Source organism: Camelus ferus, chromosome 12 (genome assembly GCF_009834535.1).
Source record: "Camelus ferus isolate YT-003-E chromosome 12, BCGSAC_Cfer_1.0, whole genome shotgun sequence".
NCBI classification, from domain to species: Eukaryota; Metazoa; Chordata; class Mammalia; order Artiodactyla; family Camelidae; genus Camelus; species Camelus ferus.
In genome coordinates this window covers 29,805,970-29,822,590 of record NC_045707.1, presented here as the reverse complement: position 1 = coordinate 29,822,590, position 16,621 = coordinate 29,805,970, and the positions used below count along the sequence as shown (strand labels likewise).

At 35.2% G+C, this 16,621-nt stretch overlaps 1 protein-coding gene across 5 annotated transcripts in view; it reads left to right on the top strand.

The window, feature by feature from the left end:
* The window catches only part of CNTN1 (contactin 1), a 286,536-nt gene that overhangs the window by 97,372 nt on the left and 172,543 nt on the right, over positions 1-16,621 (top strand). For 2 of the 5 annotated variants that reach the window (XM_032493300.1, XM_014566826.2), the window contains one exon: positions 4,333-4,431. The exons of the other annotated variants lie outside the window; for them this stretch is intronic. The gene's annotated coding sequence lies outside the window, so the exon portion shown is untranslated. The remainder of the gene's footprint in view (positions 1-4,332; positions 4,432-16,621) is intronic. 5 annotated transcript variants of the gene reach the window in all.

Sequence of the window (16,621 nt, the reverse complement as noted above, 5' to 3'; positions counted from 1 at the left end):
ATGTTTCTAAAGCCCTTACAGTGTCAGAAACTGTGTTAAGTGACATAAAGAAATTGCATTATTTGAGTTTTCTATTAATAGTGATGTTGATAAAAATCCCCATTTAGAGATCAGAAAATCAAAGAAGGATTTCAACTCTCATCTGGATGACTATGAAAACTTTAATTATTGTACTCTAAGCCATTTATTTAATTCTTGCAAAAAGACAGAGAGATTTTTAACTTAATTTCTACATGATAAAACTCATGCTCATGGAGTATGGGTAGCACGTCCAAGGTCACATACATTTGTAACAGAGCAGGATCCTATGGTGCCTTCCTGAGAGGTCCCTCCCGCCATGTCCTCTACCTGCCTCTTGTTTGTAGAAAAACTGTAGTCTCCCAGGCCTCCCCAGAGTTATAAAAGCCTGCCTCAAGAATTAATGATGGAAAGGATGTGAACATGTAGTTACAAAAGTAGCAGTTGGATAAGGAGAACTGGTAACGATTTGAAGAGTAGATCAGCCACATGGCAGTCACAAGATCTTTAGTTCCTCCCTGAAGTACCAAGGTAACTGTATGATACACATTTTCTGAGTTTTTTAAACAGATACTAAAACCCCCACCAACTACAAGTAGTTAACTACTTGATGACTGTGAGCATATAGCCCCCAGATCTACTGGAGCCTGAGGATTGATAATGTTAACCCATTTGATATGGCCTGTTACCTCATCATCAACCAGGGAATTGTGCATGAGCTGATCGCCTCCCCTCTCCACCTTGCCTTTAAAAATACTTCCTTGGAAGTCATCTGGGAGTTTGGGTTTTTTGAGCATTAGCTGTTCCCTGGCTTTTTGCCTTACAATAAATGCTGCACTTTTCCTTCACCACAACCCAATGTCAGTGGCTTGGCTTTCCTGCACAGGGCAAGTGGACCCAACTTTGGTTCGGTTACAAACTCAGGGAAGCTTGAATTTAATTTCAAACTTATCAAATGTTAAAGCCCATGTTAGTTCCACTTACCACTAAGTTTCTTTAAATATCACTCCTTCCATGAATCATTTCCCAATGCCCCATGAGCAGTTGGTGATGCCAGTACTTCTTCTGCTCCTATGCCTCATATATAACACTTGCCTAACAGCTCCTTAGGATACAGGCACAACATGCTTTAGGAGCGATCTCATTTGCATAACTTAGCATGTCTCAGAGGTGATTAGATTCATCACTCTGCATCTATGCATTTATTTGTTTTCCTCACTAAAGTATGAATACCTTGGGGGCAGGTATCTATACATATTTATTTTCCTAGTGTTTAGCACAATTCCTTTCTTGTAAAAAGTACATAATAAATACTTTTTGATTGAATGAATATGTTATGATTAGGGAACAACTATGTTATAGGTAAGACAGAGTGAGAAAAGAGGAAAGAATGTCTTAAATCTGGGAGAATAAATGCAGCCTGCTCCCACATCCCTTGAGCTCAGAAATATAGAGACTTGGCAAGCTAAATTATTTTCCTAACTCTGCTTGGCATTATGTATTCTTATAATGGATATAAATTATGCATTTTTTCAAATGACAGTAGTCAGTCAGACTAGGTATATATCTTAAAAGATATTGCAAATTTAGCAGACAAAAATATTTTGATTTATTCACAAATGATAATTCATTTTATTGACTCTGTAGTACATTACAGAGTTTACTCCATATTTTACATGCATTATAAATTCAAAATGTTGGAAAGCCTCTACATCTACAAAGAGATCAAATTCATCTAACGTAGGCATCTCTGTTTTCCATCCATTTGATTGGGTTTTTGTTTGGTTTGGGGGGGTGGTAATTAGGTTTATTTATTTTCAATGGAGGTACTGGGGATTGAACCCAGGACTTCATGCATACTAGGCAAGCACTCTGCCACTCAGCTATGCCCTCCCCTCCCCATCCACTTGAAAAGGTTGGTTAAGTGTGTTTATCAGGCATAAGCAGACTTTTGGAAAGAGGAAATTAGTTTTTATAACAATCTCAGGCTTTATCTTATCTGGAAATACAATTGATTACTTTTGCCCAGGAGTTTCCATTCGACGTTTACCTGCTGACCCTACGCTGATTTCTCAGGGACTTACTATCTCCATAGCTTTTTTCATGCCACGTACTCTTTGCTGCTGACGTCTGATCTGGGTCTGTTCTGGGTTGGTAAGCTATTTGAGTGTGTGTGTGTTTCTCATCTCTCCTCCCATCTTTAAAACAATTGAATCTGAAAATTCACCCAGTAGATGAACAACTGCCTTCGTCATTTTAGACTTAAGTCTTGGGTATTTGTATACTGATTGTATCTCACTCACCACGGAAGGAGAGAAGGACTAAGATAATGCTCTTCCTATCCATCTGGTTAAGCACTATTGAATCATGCCGTTTTAGAGAACTTAAATTTCTAATGCTTACGTTTGTATTTATTTTTGATTTTGTCAGCAATTTGTATCTCGACAAGTTTACTTGACTATATAACCTATATATATGTATAAACATTCAAATAGAATCTGGCTTGGGCTGAACAAAACATTATGGAATATGGGAGATATACATAGTAATTGGATAGTTGATTTCACAGATTGCCATTAGGATATTTTAGCATAATTTCTTTATCAGCTAGGTACATTCATTTTCTCTGTGACTTAACAGGGATTATGCTCTTGCATGCACTTGGAAGGAAGAGAAATCTCCTTGAACATCCCTGAGCTCCATCTCTATTGTCCTCAACAGTCCTAGTACCCTTGCTCACTGATATCAATTGTTACTGCTTTATTGACTGAAATCACTGGGATCATGCCTCCTTCAAGAGTGAATTGCTCCCTGCAGTGTAATCATCAGATGGGAAACCTTGGTTATACTCTGAGAATTATTCTCTATTCTGGCCCTGAGCCATGAACTTGAAGGTATCACTCTGGTCCTACAAATGGTCAGGTGTAATGACATAGAAATATGATATTTGTGTGTATGTGTGTGATACCTGTGTGAATATAAAAGAAGGCTGTAGAAAGACGTGGCATTAGGCTTAATGAATGATCTTAATAACATCGTATTCAGTCATCTTTGGTGGATAAATAAAGCTTAATTAGTTTTTACAGTGAAGATACTTCGGGAAATAGGCAAATATTTCTTGTATATAAATGCACTTGCTATTTGACACGAATTTCCCATTACGGTATTTTTTTGCTAATGCTAGCATGATATTTTTAAAATGCTACCTGTGTTTCCCCTTGATGAATATTAGCATAATAAAATGCACATTTTGTTTTAAAGCTTGCTTTTTTGAGGCAATGGAAAAAGACTAGTAGAAATCATGGCGTGATCTTAGGAGCTTAAATTCTAAGAGAAAGGGCTCTCAGAACTACTGACACACCCAGAATACAGGTGCTAATGGTCCAAAATAGTTAACAGTGCTGAACACATGTACCTAATATGATAATTTTTTAAAAAAGAAACCTCTTCCATATTATTGAAATTAAAAATTAATTATTTTTAAGTTAAAGTCTTCTAAGAAAGGTTACTCAGATGAGCCCAGATGAAACTCTATGATTTATAGCCCTACATCATTCTTTCGGTTTCTTTCTTTCTTTTTTTCCTTAATTTTCAATTTAGGCCTGTTGATTTTCCAGAAATGATAGGCAAAAAAAAAAAATCAACTCTGTACATCTCACTTATAATATAAAATATTCAGCCTACACCTGCAGAAAGTATGTCTTTTGAATAAAAGGAAACAGATGCTGTGGTGTTTATGCGGTAGAGTCCGGTTTAAACATTTTGCAGTATGCAAATGTCATCTCGGCTATGTGAGTGTTTTACCCGAGTAGATGCTGCAGGGTTGGAGGCTTCTGCCTGTGATTCGGGTTGTAATTTTGTGTGTGTGTGTGTGGAAATAAACCAATCGCGGAGCTCCAGTTGTCTTAGCGATGAGGTGATCAATAGCCCATTACTGGATAGAACGGCGGCTACAGGAAGTGCATTGAAGATTTTAATGCATGAATTATGCATGCGGTGCTCATTCTTTAGTCTCGGAACAGAAATGACAGGGTTTGTGAAGTCGCCTCAGAGAGTTTCTTGCATTTCGTGACTGCAGTGAAATGCTTAATATTTTCAGGCATAGAAGCAGCATTGACTCCAGCCAGCTGAATTTGGATGTAAAGCCCCCAGCTCCCAGCACAGAATGCTTTATTTGAAAGTATTGCTAGGTGGAGAGCCAGCTTTTCTGTCATCTAACCTGCTCTCTCCAGAAGGTTGGCTGAAGGATGGGAGCGGCTGTGCCTGCCTCTGAGGGCACAGCTTGAAGTCCTTTTAACTTGCTTTCTGCTGCAGGAGGGAGGCGTACCGTGGTGTAACTGTCGCTGCATTCATTCAAATGGACAATTTGCAATAAATACTGTACCCAGAACGACAGATAATTCAACATACGCGGTAAGTCCGAGGTTTTTCTCTAGGTTAGGTAATGGCAAGCGAGAATGTGCTGAATTAAAATACAGGCGATGCGGTATTAGTAAGGTTGACTCACATCTCAGGATTGCGATGCGGTGGCAAGGTTCTCAATTGTCATGTTAATTGAAAGCTGACTTTATTTTATTTTATTTTTTTACAGTATTATGCCATAGTGTGTTTTGTTTTCCCCGCAAAAGCTTTTCAAGAATCTAACAGAGCTTAGATATGTGTGTATCTTGGAGAGACAGCAACCTGCAAATTGGGGAGGGGCAGCACTGAGAGTGAGATGAATCAAAATAAAAAATTACCTCCTGTGGAGAAGTTTTAGCAGGGCTGTGGTATTCCTTTGGCTCAGATTATTTCCTTAATGTCATCATTTTCAAAGTATGGTAAAAAAAAAAAATGTTGGTAAACACCCAAAACACCGTTTCCCCAGAAGAAGAGGAAAGCACTGAGGTACTCAAACTCAAATACCGTGTTGCATACAAATGAAACAGAGGAAATTAAAATAATTTGGACTAGCATGTCCTTGAAGGAAGACCTTGCTGTCAGAAGCAAAACAGTTTGGCTCCTACCTGTAGTGGTTTGTTTTTTTCCCGCCTGTCCAAAATGCAAAAAGAATGCGTAGATGACATATTTTGAAATTTACCACCCCCCCAAAAAGTTTTATTCGTTCCTGTTCTTTTAAAAATTAAGCTTATACAATTGTAGAATCCACTATATAGAAGCCAAATAAAATTTACAAAAACCCTGAGAAACTGAAAAATGTAGTTCTGTATACCATTATATTTGCCAGTCTTTGTGAATTAAAGCTGCTTGTTTAAATATCATGACAAATTAATTAATAAGCATGCAAAAAAATGTGCAGTATGATGTGAATTCCTGAGCCTTTCTTTAGGGTGGGGAAATAGCATTAACAAAACATTCAGTAAGGAACTCTAGATATAGTAAAAAATTTTAAGAATGTTTTTCAACAGTAAATTTATACAATTAGCATACATATATACACATATGTATATGTATGCACACAAATATACAATATATTTTATAAAGCATAATACATGCAATATAACAAGTATATCATATAAAGCAGATAATGTATTACATAATATTATCTACTGTCTCAAGTGTTTGATGCTTTTTTTTAATGTGTTTGCTAAATTATCAAGAACCAGAAATAGATAAGGGCAAGTCGTTTTTGTAAAAGAAGGAATATTTACTAAAAAAGAAAAAGAGAAAAGGAAATATAGAGCAATGATACTAAGAGGGCAGGAGAAATACCTTCCAAGCATTTCACAGTGCATTTCAGTTCTGCTGGGGTGTTACTCTGTTACTCAGCGTTCCTGTCTACTGTCTGGTGGTGGGGTGGCAGTGCACTCCCAGCACTGGAGAATGTGTTTAAATCTTCCAGGCTGATCTAGGTTAGGTACGTGAAGACACACATGGAGAGAAGTAACTGCCTGTACTTCTTAGAGGTCTCCTGATGCTGAGTCATGGTGTTCTATTCTGCTTACATGCCTCCTGGCTGAGGTGGCTCCTTCACCACTAATAAAATAGAATCTAAAGGCAAATGAGAAAAAAAAAATGGAGGGGTCAGAAACTTAAACGTATTTATTGCCTAATGACATACTAAATTCTGAATAATGAATATAATGGCAGTGCTACTCGTTGGATCTGGCTGAGGTGACATTCGTAGAAAAGCAAGGTAACACAATCATAGCAGTAAAATTAATGGACCAACATGGGGAGACTGTACAAAGGGGTCCATGTAGCACTGAACTTGTTCTTATCTGAGCCTCTCTGTCATTGTTCTAGTCTCAACCCAGGCCATTAATCAATCTCATTGAGAATATTTGATGGTCAGATAAAGAGTATTTCCCACGTCGTGTGAGGAAAATCTGGAATGAGATGCGCTCAGTTCTCAGTTCCCACGTTAGTTTAATTAATTCTTCTAGGTTATCAATTGGGAGAAACTGACAAGAGATGAATATCAACCAGAATATGTGAAGTGAAACACCAAAATGAGTTTAGAAAATGATTACTATGGCAAAGTATAATAACCACATTAAGTTGAGTTGGAAAGAAGACTAACGATATCAGAAGGAAACAATAAAAAGGAAAGAAGGGAAATGACATGTAAAACCCCTAGAGTAGTGAAATATCAAAGATGAGGTTTTTGAAAGAAAAATGTATTTAATTCATAGTTGATATATATTATTAATGCCTCAAAATCATTTTATAAGAATTCTGAGATATTTTGACTCACTAATGTAAGGTTTTGTCATTTATTAAATATGAATTTTAAAGGTGACTTAGTAGAATGAGAAATCAGTTGAGAAGAATGTTTTAAAATGGTAAGCAGTCAACTTTCTTATGGGGAATAAATACTTATATTAATAAGGGATGTTTGCATATATATTACAATAAGTCTAAGAAGAAAACTGTCTCTCTGTCTATACTATATTCAACATTAACCATAAACTAAGATGGTAGAAATTTACAACATTTCTGGAAGATTAGAAAAATAAAAGATGAGTGATGATATGCCCATTTTCCCAACTTCAAACACATGTACAAGTTGAGTAAATCTAAGTTTATATTTGTATGACAAGGTAATTCCCCATAGGATTCTTTGGTAATTAGTCCTGATGACTTAAAAGCTTTGTCAAATACATAAAAAAAACTTTTTCAAGTATGAATTTATAACAAAGAGTGATACCAAGAGATTTCATCTTCTTTTCTCACCCATTGGAGAAAATGATAAAATCAGTTCCTCAAATATTTTCCCTAAGAATTCGTTTATGGAGCATTTTCCTTTCATATATGCTGTTAGGAGTTGACTTTGAGGGATGTGTCATTTTAAGATAGCTTCATGCATGTTGCACCAAGTTATTCCCTCTGATTATAAATATACATTTTACCGCCTTCTTTCTTTCTTCCTAATCACTTTAATCTTACAGGACAACTCAGTGCAATGAAGAAGCATTTATTAAGGATCTTCTTGAGGGCTTTTGCTAGGTACTTTCTGTAGATGCAAAAAAAATGAAGGGCTATGCTTTTTTTGATAGAACCAGTAACTCAAATGCAGGAAAAAACTACAACACAGCATCAGGCAAAATATTGGTTTGAAGTTTTTTTTTTAGTGTCACAGGAAAAATGAGGAACCATGCTGAACATTTTTAAATGGAGTCCAGGTGAAGAATATGTATAAAGAGATGGGAGCAAAAATTAATACTATATATTCTAGTGTCAGGACTGAAATAGAGGAGTTGGATAGATGTAGTTGAGAATAAACAAATGGGAGCAGGTTATTAAGACCTTAGCCACCACAATAACATGGGCACTCACAGACATTGTTTAATCACACTACAGGCATTTAATGCTAAAGACATTTTTAACCCTGAATCTGATGAATACTCAACACTACTTTTTAATGACTGTTAATCCTGAATTTAATATTATATTAACCATACCTTTTATTTTCTGTATTCTAATGCTTTGCCTTGCCGACCTTGGAGGGACTGCCCCTCCAAGTGAGCCAGTCACTGGAGTTAGTAGGTTACTTGCCTGCCCTTAAGTGCCATTTTCAAATGCAAACCAATCATCCAAAGCCTTGCCTTCAGCATTCTTCATTACAGTTCTTAACACTGAGCCACTTTCTTCCTGCCCTAATCACCCTGGAGACAAGTACCAGACAACTAGGTACACTCCAAAGCCCCAGAGCTCCCTGAAATAATTCAGACTAGCCAATCCTAAATCCATTTTTATCTTGCCTCCTTCCTGAGAAAAACCACAGTAAAAGATCTTGCCCGCAGTTGCCCTTCCGCCTCTGCTTCCTGACCAGTCCCCAACTCCCATGATTCCACGTGTACCCCTAGGCATGTGCCCCCTTCTCTTGGGAACTGTGAGTGTAACAAGCTATATTTTCAATGATAGTCATAGTCATCACCATATCTGTTGGTTTTTACCATACATAAATAATAATGAAACATATTAAAACAAACATGAAAAACTTTTCAACGTCTTCTTTAACATTAATTAACATCAGTAGAAATATTACATTCCTCGTATTTAAAATCAATCAAGTCTTGTTTTTTTAAATCATTACCTTTATATTAAACTGCTACGTTATTTTGAATTTAAGGGTAGTTTCTAAGTGAACCTCCTGTAAACATAAGCTTAATTCTTTTCTGAGTTGTGGTTGTTGGAGGGAGGATGTGTACTCTGGAAATGGGAGTGAGCAATCAGTTTTCAGTCTCATGACAAGGGACGTAGGTCTAAAGTTTTAAATATTTTCCCGAGTCTGCTTTAACTTGTAGTATGTTATATCTGCTACATGAAAATAAACCTCTACCTCATCAAACAACTAAATCAATGTCAAGGGAAAAATGCTACCTTCCACTCCTTAAGTATCGAATTCTGAAACTGTAATTGTCAAAAGCTAGTGTTGTTTACATAGCATCTTTGATACCCAGTAGGCGAGTATAACTGCACATCCTCAGTAAAAAATATTTCTGCTACATTAAGCCTAAAAAAAATGGAATTGAAACTGTCTTGAGAATGTGGTGTTCAGGAAAAGGTTGTCGGTAATCGGTGAATGCAAAACTTTGGGACAGTGAACTGAACACACTTAACCACAAGATTAACAAGAATTGAGCCACATGGAAGTAGTGCGCTGAAGAATGTATATCAAGACATCAGTGATCTCTTTTAGTGATGCCCTCTGTTCTTTCAGCGCATTATCATTGAAAGAAGCTGAGACCAGTAGATGACTTTAAAGGGTAGAAGAATTAAAATATTAAATGTTTCATGTTTGAATGTTTGGGCTTTTAACTTCCCTTTCTATTCCAAGACTGTATGATGATAAGTAATTATTGCAATCCCAACAGTCCTTTAAGAGAGAAACTTTCGATCAAGAAGCTCAAGCAGAAAATTGGAGACAATTTAGATTGGGAACAGGTTAGAGAAGTTACTAGTCATGCTAGCAGATGGAAGGGCAGCAAGGTAGGTGGCTGGGAGGGAATCTGGAGGCGGAGCTGTGCCAGAAAGAACATAGGAATTTAAACAGATGGAAGATGACATATTAGTTGGCAACATGAGAAGCAGGGTGACAAACAGGAGAAATCTGTTGAAGTACTGGGTGAGCAGGCAGCCAAGAGGTGAACTGTATGGACTGGTAATAAACTAAATAGGTCCATACGAGGGCACCCAAGTTCCAGCATATATAGATAAGAAAACAGCTACAGTTTTTCCCTTTACTTGAACTTAGGAAATGACTTTTATTATACATTTTTAAAGGGCTTTAGAAGTCATGATGAATAATGATCTATGGAGGGAAAATATTAGTAGAAGATTCAGAGATGCTTACTACTGAGGAAATTTATTCTGTGAAATTATTATGAGCATAAAATTTATTTATTGTTTCCTCGTTTTGTGCTTCCTATAATGTGAGTTTTGGCCCTGGCTTGGTTAAATATGAGGATTTGGCTGGAAAATAATATTGAGAGGTAATACAAGTAGAGAATAAGAACTTAAACTCCCACCGGAAAGAATTTTTCAGACTGTGGAAAATCTGAATATAATCTTACCTTATAGAAAAAATTCCTTATGTCGTCCTTGTCTGTTAAAAGCGGTATTAGCTGTGTCTCAGTGAACATAAAGATGATTACAAGTCATTTGGTCTCTTTTCTGTTTTCAGATTTATCTATCCTTAAATCACTATATCTTTAGACAATTATTCACGCTTACAAACACTTAGTAAAATTATGTAACATAGTTTAAGTACTTTAAAAATTCTAATTGTCATTACAGATTCATATAAAAGTGCCATACATGGTAATATTTGTATGAGAATATTGGCTTTAATGCTATCTATTTTGATTGATCTCCAGATAGATAAATGGGTTCTAAGTGGAAGAGGCACTTCCATTTGCCATGTATATAAACTTAGAATTAATGCCACTCTTTCCTTTGTCCTCCAGTCTAACCTATGAACTTATTTTTCTGATACATCAACCATATTTCTCAGGCCAGTCTTTTGCTATCTCTTTTACTAGCCAAAACCCTTATGCCACTGTGCCTGAAACTTGTTTATATGTTTATTGCCAGCATGATCGTTTCTAAAATTTCGGCATTTCAGTTAATCACACACAGAAGCAACGGTCATGGATCAAGTGTTATCTGGACTGCATGACTATTCTTATCACGTGATACATTTTGCCATCTTAATCCTTTGAATTAAACTTTTGAGCACAAGGCTGGTAGCAGTATCTTCCCAAGCTCCAAGTGCCCACGTTTTATGTGTATGTGTGTGTGTGTGTACACGCACCCAATTCTCTTGAACTGAGGAACCATATTTGGTAAGTCTTGCTCATGTGATAACCATGGTGTCAGATTTTGGGGTTACAGAATGAATAAAAACACGGAACTGTCCATTAAAGAGCTTATATTCAGATGGAATAAGTAGATTTATATATACTAGATACTAGGGTACAATTCAACTGGTGGAATGATGTTATGTTAATATGTAGTAGATATGTATGTATACTAGCCTTCATAATTGTGAATCTGTTGAGGTCAGGGAACACACTAATTTATTAATTCAGCAAATGCTTATTAAGCTTTTTCTGTGTACAATGGCTATGCAAAGGAAACTGTATTCCCTGTTGCCATGGACAAAACAGTCTGTTACAAAATCAGAAAAGATAACAGAAAGTTCACTGGACAAAGATAGAACTTGTAAAGCTATAAGCAGGTATGATAACTGCATATAAATTGGGCTTAAGCCAGAATTAGGGGAGGGAAGGATAACTTTCTAGATGAGGCAAGCAAAGGATATTTACAGTAGTTTTAAAATATTTATATAATGGTTTGTTCAGCGTAGCTATAAAATAAATGGTGTTGACTGGAAACTTCAGAGGTTCACACTCAAAAGAGACAGGTGGTTAATAAACACGAATTGAAAGGAAAGAAGAAACAAACTATGTGTTTTGTGCTATCATGCTTAAATGCATAGTCTCATTTAATCCTCTCTAGCAGATTATGAAACCCTCACTTTAAAAACAGGAAAACTGAGAGATGGAGGTTATACTGTTACTGAAACTCTAGGTTCAGGATTAAGAGGTTGAAGTTTCTCTTCTATAGCCCCATAATTTTACATTTTCTTGGGACTTTGGAGGACTCTTCAAATGTCAATGCATGTATATATAAACAGTGACATTTTGGGCCCCTGTGTTCCCAGGTTTGTTCATCTTTCTTTCATTTTAACTAAAATGAACCTAATGGAGGCAGTACAAAATTACAAATTAAGTTTTATTGTGATTTACTAGAAGAAAGTCAAGCTTAATTTGAAAAATAAACCATCCATAAACATAATCTATGTTCAAAATGGTCACTGCTCAAGTATGAAAAACTTGACTAATAAAGAACAAAATGCCATTTGAGGAAATACATAAATTTTACAGGATGTCCAATACATGTACCTAGCTTAAATACCACTGAGTAGTCTGATGAATAATGTTTTTAGTAAATTCATATAAATTAGTTCCTCCAAAATATGAATTAGTGATGAGTGATTTTTAAATTCTTCTTTCAGAGCCTTTTTCTCCTTCAGCAGAAAAAATAAGATTTACCAAGGGAGCCTTCTGTATATGATTAAAGAATAGAAAGGGCACTGCATTTCCAGTGTCTAGTACAGAGCCATGAACATAGTAGATGCTCAATAATTGTGTGTTGAATGAGTGTTCACATGACTTAATGCTACCACATTTTATGAATTCTAAGACACTGTTGTTTAAGTCACACTCTCAAATGAATAGACTTTGAGGAGAACATTCATTATGTGAATTGTCCATATCAAATGCAAGATGAATAGATTTTTTTTTTCAATGACAAAAATCTATCTTAAACTAGCTTCAGCAAGAGGGGGGGTTTATTGGAAGGATACAGTATAATGTGACTGAAGGCTGTACAAGCAAATGTTGGGAAGGATAGGGTGGTGTTTAGCTAGACCTAAAGTACCCCTGAGCCTGGAGACCTGAATGGCATGTCAAAAATATCAACTTTTCTATGTGTGTGGTTTTCAATCTTAGTGAAGATCAACCTGGCTATGAGACTTAGGGAACGTGCCTGACTAACAAGATTTAGATATCTCTTTGTTTGCAGCCCCCTCTCTCCCACCTCCACCTCTCAGTGAGTGTATTTTGTGATCGTTTTTACAAGGATTTTGTTGTAAATGGCAAGTTCAGGTGACTGGAGTGAACATAGTGTTGTTTTTTTTCTAACCTTATCAATTAGAAAATTGATGTAAAAACATTTGGTGATTTAAAGCTTGAACAAATATTCTGTCCAGCAAAAATATGTGGGTGCTTTAATGACAAAGAAATTATGTCTTATGTAGAAGTCATGTCAATAGCAGGGATGAAAATAATAAAACTATTTTAAATCATATTCAACATTTTCAGACTCCATGGGAATAAGAGTTCTGCTTAGGTCCATATCCCCAGCATTTAGCACATTACCTGATACATTGTGAACAGTTGGTAAATATTTGTCACTAACAGAGTGATAATAAGGTCTTCTTGACTCATAAAATTAATTCATTATAGTAAATTGGATTACAATGAGGAAGTAGAAATGTTAAGAAGGTATTTATTTTAAAATTTTGGGGGGGTAGGTAATTAGGTTTATTTAATTATTTTTTAAATGGAGGTACTGAGGATTGAGCATACACCTTACCACTGAGCTAAATCCCCACCCCGCCACACACACAAAAAAGTAATGAAAATACCAGTGAGGATATTCCATGTTGTGACCTCTCTACAGCTAAATGACAAATTGTATAAAACAATATATTTAGAAATAAGTGACCTGTAAGATAAGCAGAGATCCAAGCCAAAAAGATTGTGTCATGTTGAGCCTGGGTTTGTATCATGTTGTTAAAGATGACTTGAAATTGTACATTGTTTCTTTAGAACTTACTCAAGATGTTAAATACATAGAAAATTCCTGAGGGGAGTTGAACTAAGCAGAAACAAAACAAAGATCTTGAGAGAAGTAGTTGTTTGTGCCAGAATGCTCAGCTAGAAGAGAGAAAACATAGCCAAATGTTTACACAGATATATTTGGATGAGACCTTTGCAGAAGAGCATGAATGCCAAATATTGTTGACTTTTTAATAAATTACATATTTTAATCATTTTTGTAGAAAAGAAGAAAGTTCTGTGGCACAGTAATTATTCTGAAGTTACTAAATGCAAAAAATAAGGAAAAAATCTAATTATTTTGTTTTTTATTGCAGTAGAATATAGCCCTCATTTATGGAAATGTTAACGCCTTGAGGTGAAGCCTTCCTTTCATTTAAATTGAGCTTAAATAGATGCTTCATGCAGTAATAAAGAAAATATTTTTGGTAATTTAAGAGATAGATTATTTAGAATTTGTCTGTCTAGTCTCTTATCGAGAATAAAACGACATTTTAGAATTGGAAGGTGTCATATAAAATTGTGACTAATCCTTAATTTTTGCATGTGAAAACTGAATTTCTAATGATCGAGCTTTACAATTTGAAGACCTTCTATTTAGACATACCTCCATAGAGAAAAATAAGTTTCAAAGGACAAGTGGTGAAAAATTCAATAATTACATAAAAATTGCCCTAATTTTTTCCTTTAATTGTAGACTTCTCAATTCAGACGTAATGTTCTTCATGTAATTAATTTCTTAGTTTAAGAAAAAAATGTTTCTTAATGAACCACCTTTGCTCCTCTAAATTGTCTCTCAGGAACCATTCTTAAGAAAAAAAAGAAGATTTCAATGAAAGGAAATTATTTCTCTGTGATTCAAAACACATAGAATTGTTAGCTCTTAACTGCAGAACTAAAATTTTGGAAGAAATCATTTATGAGCACTGATTAGGAAATGGTCACCCACTGAGACATGCTCAGTATCAATATAAACTTAATTCTTTAAAAGAGCTAGTCATGTGTCAGTCAGTGTGCTGAAAATAGTGCTTTGATTATATTACCAAAGCAGAATTTTCAGTAGCTTATAATTTAGAAGGAAAGAGAAGTAAATGTGTTAAAGTTGGAATGGAGGCCATTTCTCATGTGGAAGGTTGATGAGGATTAAATTAGCCCAGCCAAGTGCAGATATGCAATAGATACTAAACACAGAAAGACAACGACGATCATATTGCTTAGCAATTGGTAAAATAAGGAGAATGAAGCACACAAATTTGTTAATTACCAGTGAGTGTTAGAACCTGTTTCACAGCAAAATAGCTGTTTACTGTGTTTTGTTGACAGAGTAAAGCATAATTTAAAGAGGGAAATGGGTACACCAACATTTATTCATTTTGTACTTTGTGCTAGGCACTGTGATAAGTGTTTTGCATATTGATTTAAATGTCATCACTGGAGTAACAGTAAGTATTTTTAAAATTTGTTAATAAAACCCAGTATTTTAATTTTGTATGGGAAATGATATTTTTTGGTCATGTATGTCAAATATAGGTGATTAGTTATTTAAAAATAATTTAGTAATAAGTCTTTATAGACCAATACATAATTGCAGATGAGACAAATTACAAAGAAATGTAGTAACCTATTTATTTATTATTTTGTTAAGAATGGAGTGATTAAGTTTGAGCTATAAAGAAATCAAAAATGTGTATAAGTAGAATGGAAATTAAATATTCCACATAGGCAGTAAAAATTATTATACACAGACTGAGTTAACTAGGAAAACTGAATCATGTGGTGATTTTAGAGCTTGATGAATTCAGCAAACAAGTCAATGGAAAAGATCCAGTTAGTAGGTAATAAGAGAGATTACTTTAGCAATGGCACTGTAGTGGAAGTTAGAAATACAGTAAATTCATGTGGACTATTGATAATTGACATAAGAAAGAATAGAGCAAATCTACCAGTAATTGAAAAAAAAAGATAAGGATTGGAGGTGAGAGTATTGACAACTCAAATGCTTACATAAAGTTTCCTACAGACTTAAGTATTTCCTTCCTTTCTTCCTACACGTCACCACCCCATAGAGCAGTTTTTCATTTTCAGTATCTCTAACAAAGCCATTCACATGTTTTCTTTTTTTGTTTTTTACATGCATATTTCAGAGTAGAAACTGAATTCACTGATGGTTACTCCTTCTTTCAATCTCTGTCACTTTCAAACATTGCACAACCTTTTTTTGCCAACTAAAAAATGTGGACTAAAAATTATTTGAATTTGATTGTTTCCAAAGATCTTAGGGAAAAGTTGAAAAATAGTGAATTAATAATGTGAATAACAATTAGAATTATCTCTTACGATTGATGCCACAGACACGTTGCTAAACAGGGATCGGTAGAGTTACCGTTCCTCCAGATCTTCCAGACTTCTAAACTCTACACGTATATTGTCATAGAAGAAAGCTTCATGCTTAGATAGAATGAATTCTCACAGCTGCAATTCAACACCAGAGTTAATATAAGAATTTATATATGAAGAATGCATCTGATATTCTTTTAAATTTTTCTTTTAAATTATTCTTTTCCCAGTGACCTTTCTGTAAAGTCAAAAATTTTCTTAGTGTTCAATGTTAGGAATTTTTTTTTTTTTTGCATTGTCAGCTTGTAGCTAAATTTCCTGTGCAATTAATAGGTGACAAGCCCGAGGCTCGGTTACTTGATTTCCCCTATATTAAATGCCTCATTGACTATTTAAGCTGTAACAAATTCCTTTTGAAAGTATTAGTGCATATATAATGAACAAATAAATATGTGAACTATTTATGAGAGTTAACATCCAGACCCTCACCTGTTTCGACTGAGTCAAGAGATAAAAATACTATTTTGGAATTTATGACAGAATAATCTGACTACATACAGTTCTCTTTAAAAGAGATGCAAATGTACTAAAGTGAAGAAGGAATATTTCAGAGGCTTTTCCAATTAAATTATTACTTTTTCAGGGCTTTGCATGCATGCATGTCATCTGTTTGGCAGCCAGCGCTTTGTCTCTGGGTCTCTCAGCGATGAAACGCCCACTTACGTTGAGCTGTGTTGAATTATATATCATGACTTTGTAGTACAGAGGGAATCCAGAGCATCTGAAAAAGAAAAAAAGGCAGTAGGCACTGGTTCTAAAGGAGAAAAATCACTTCTTTCTTCATGAATTGCCTT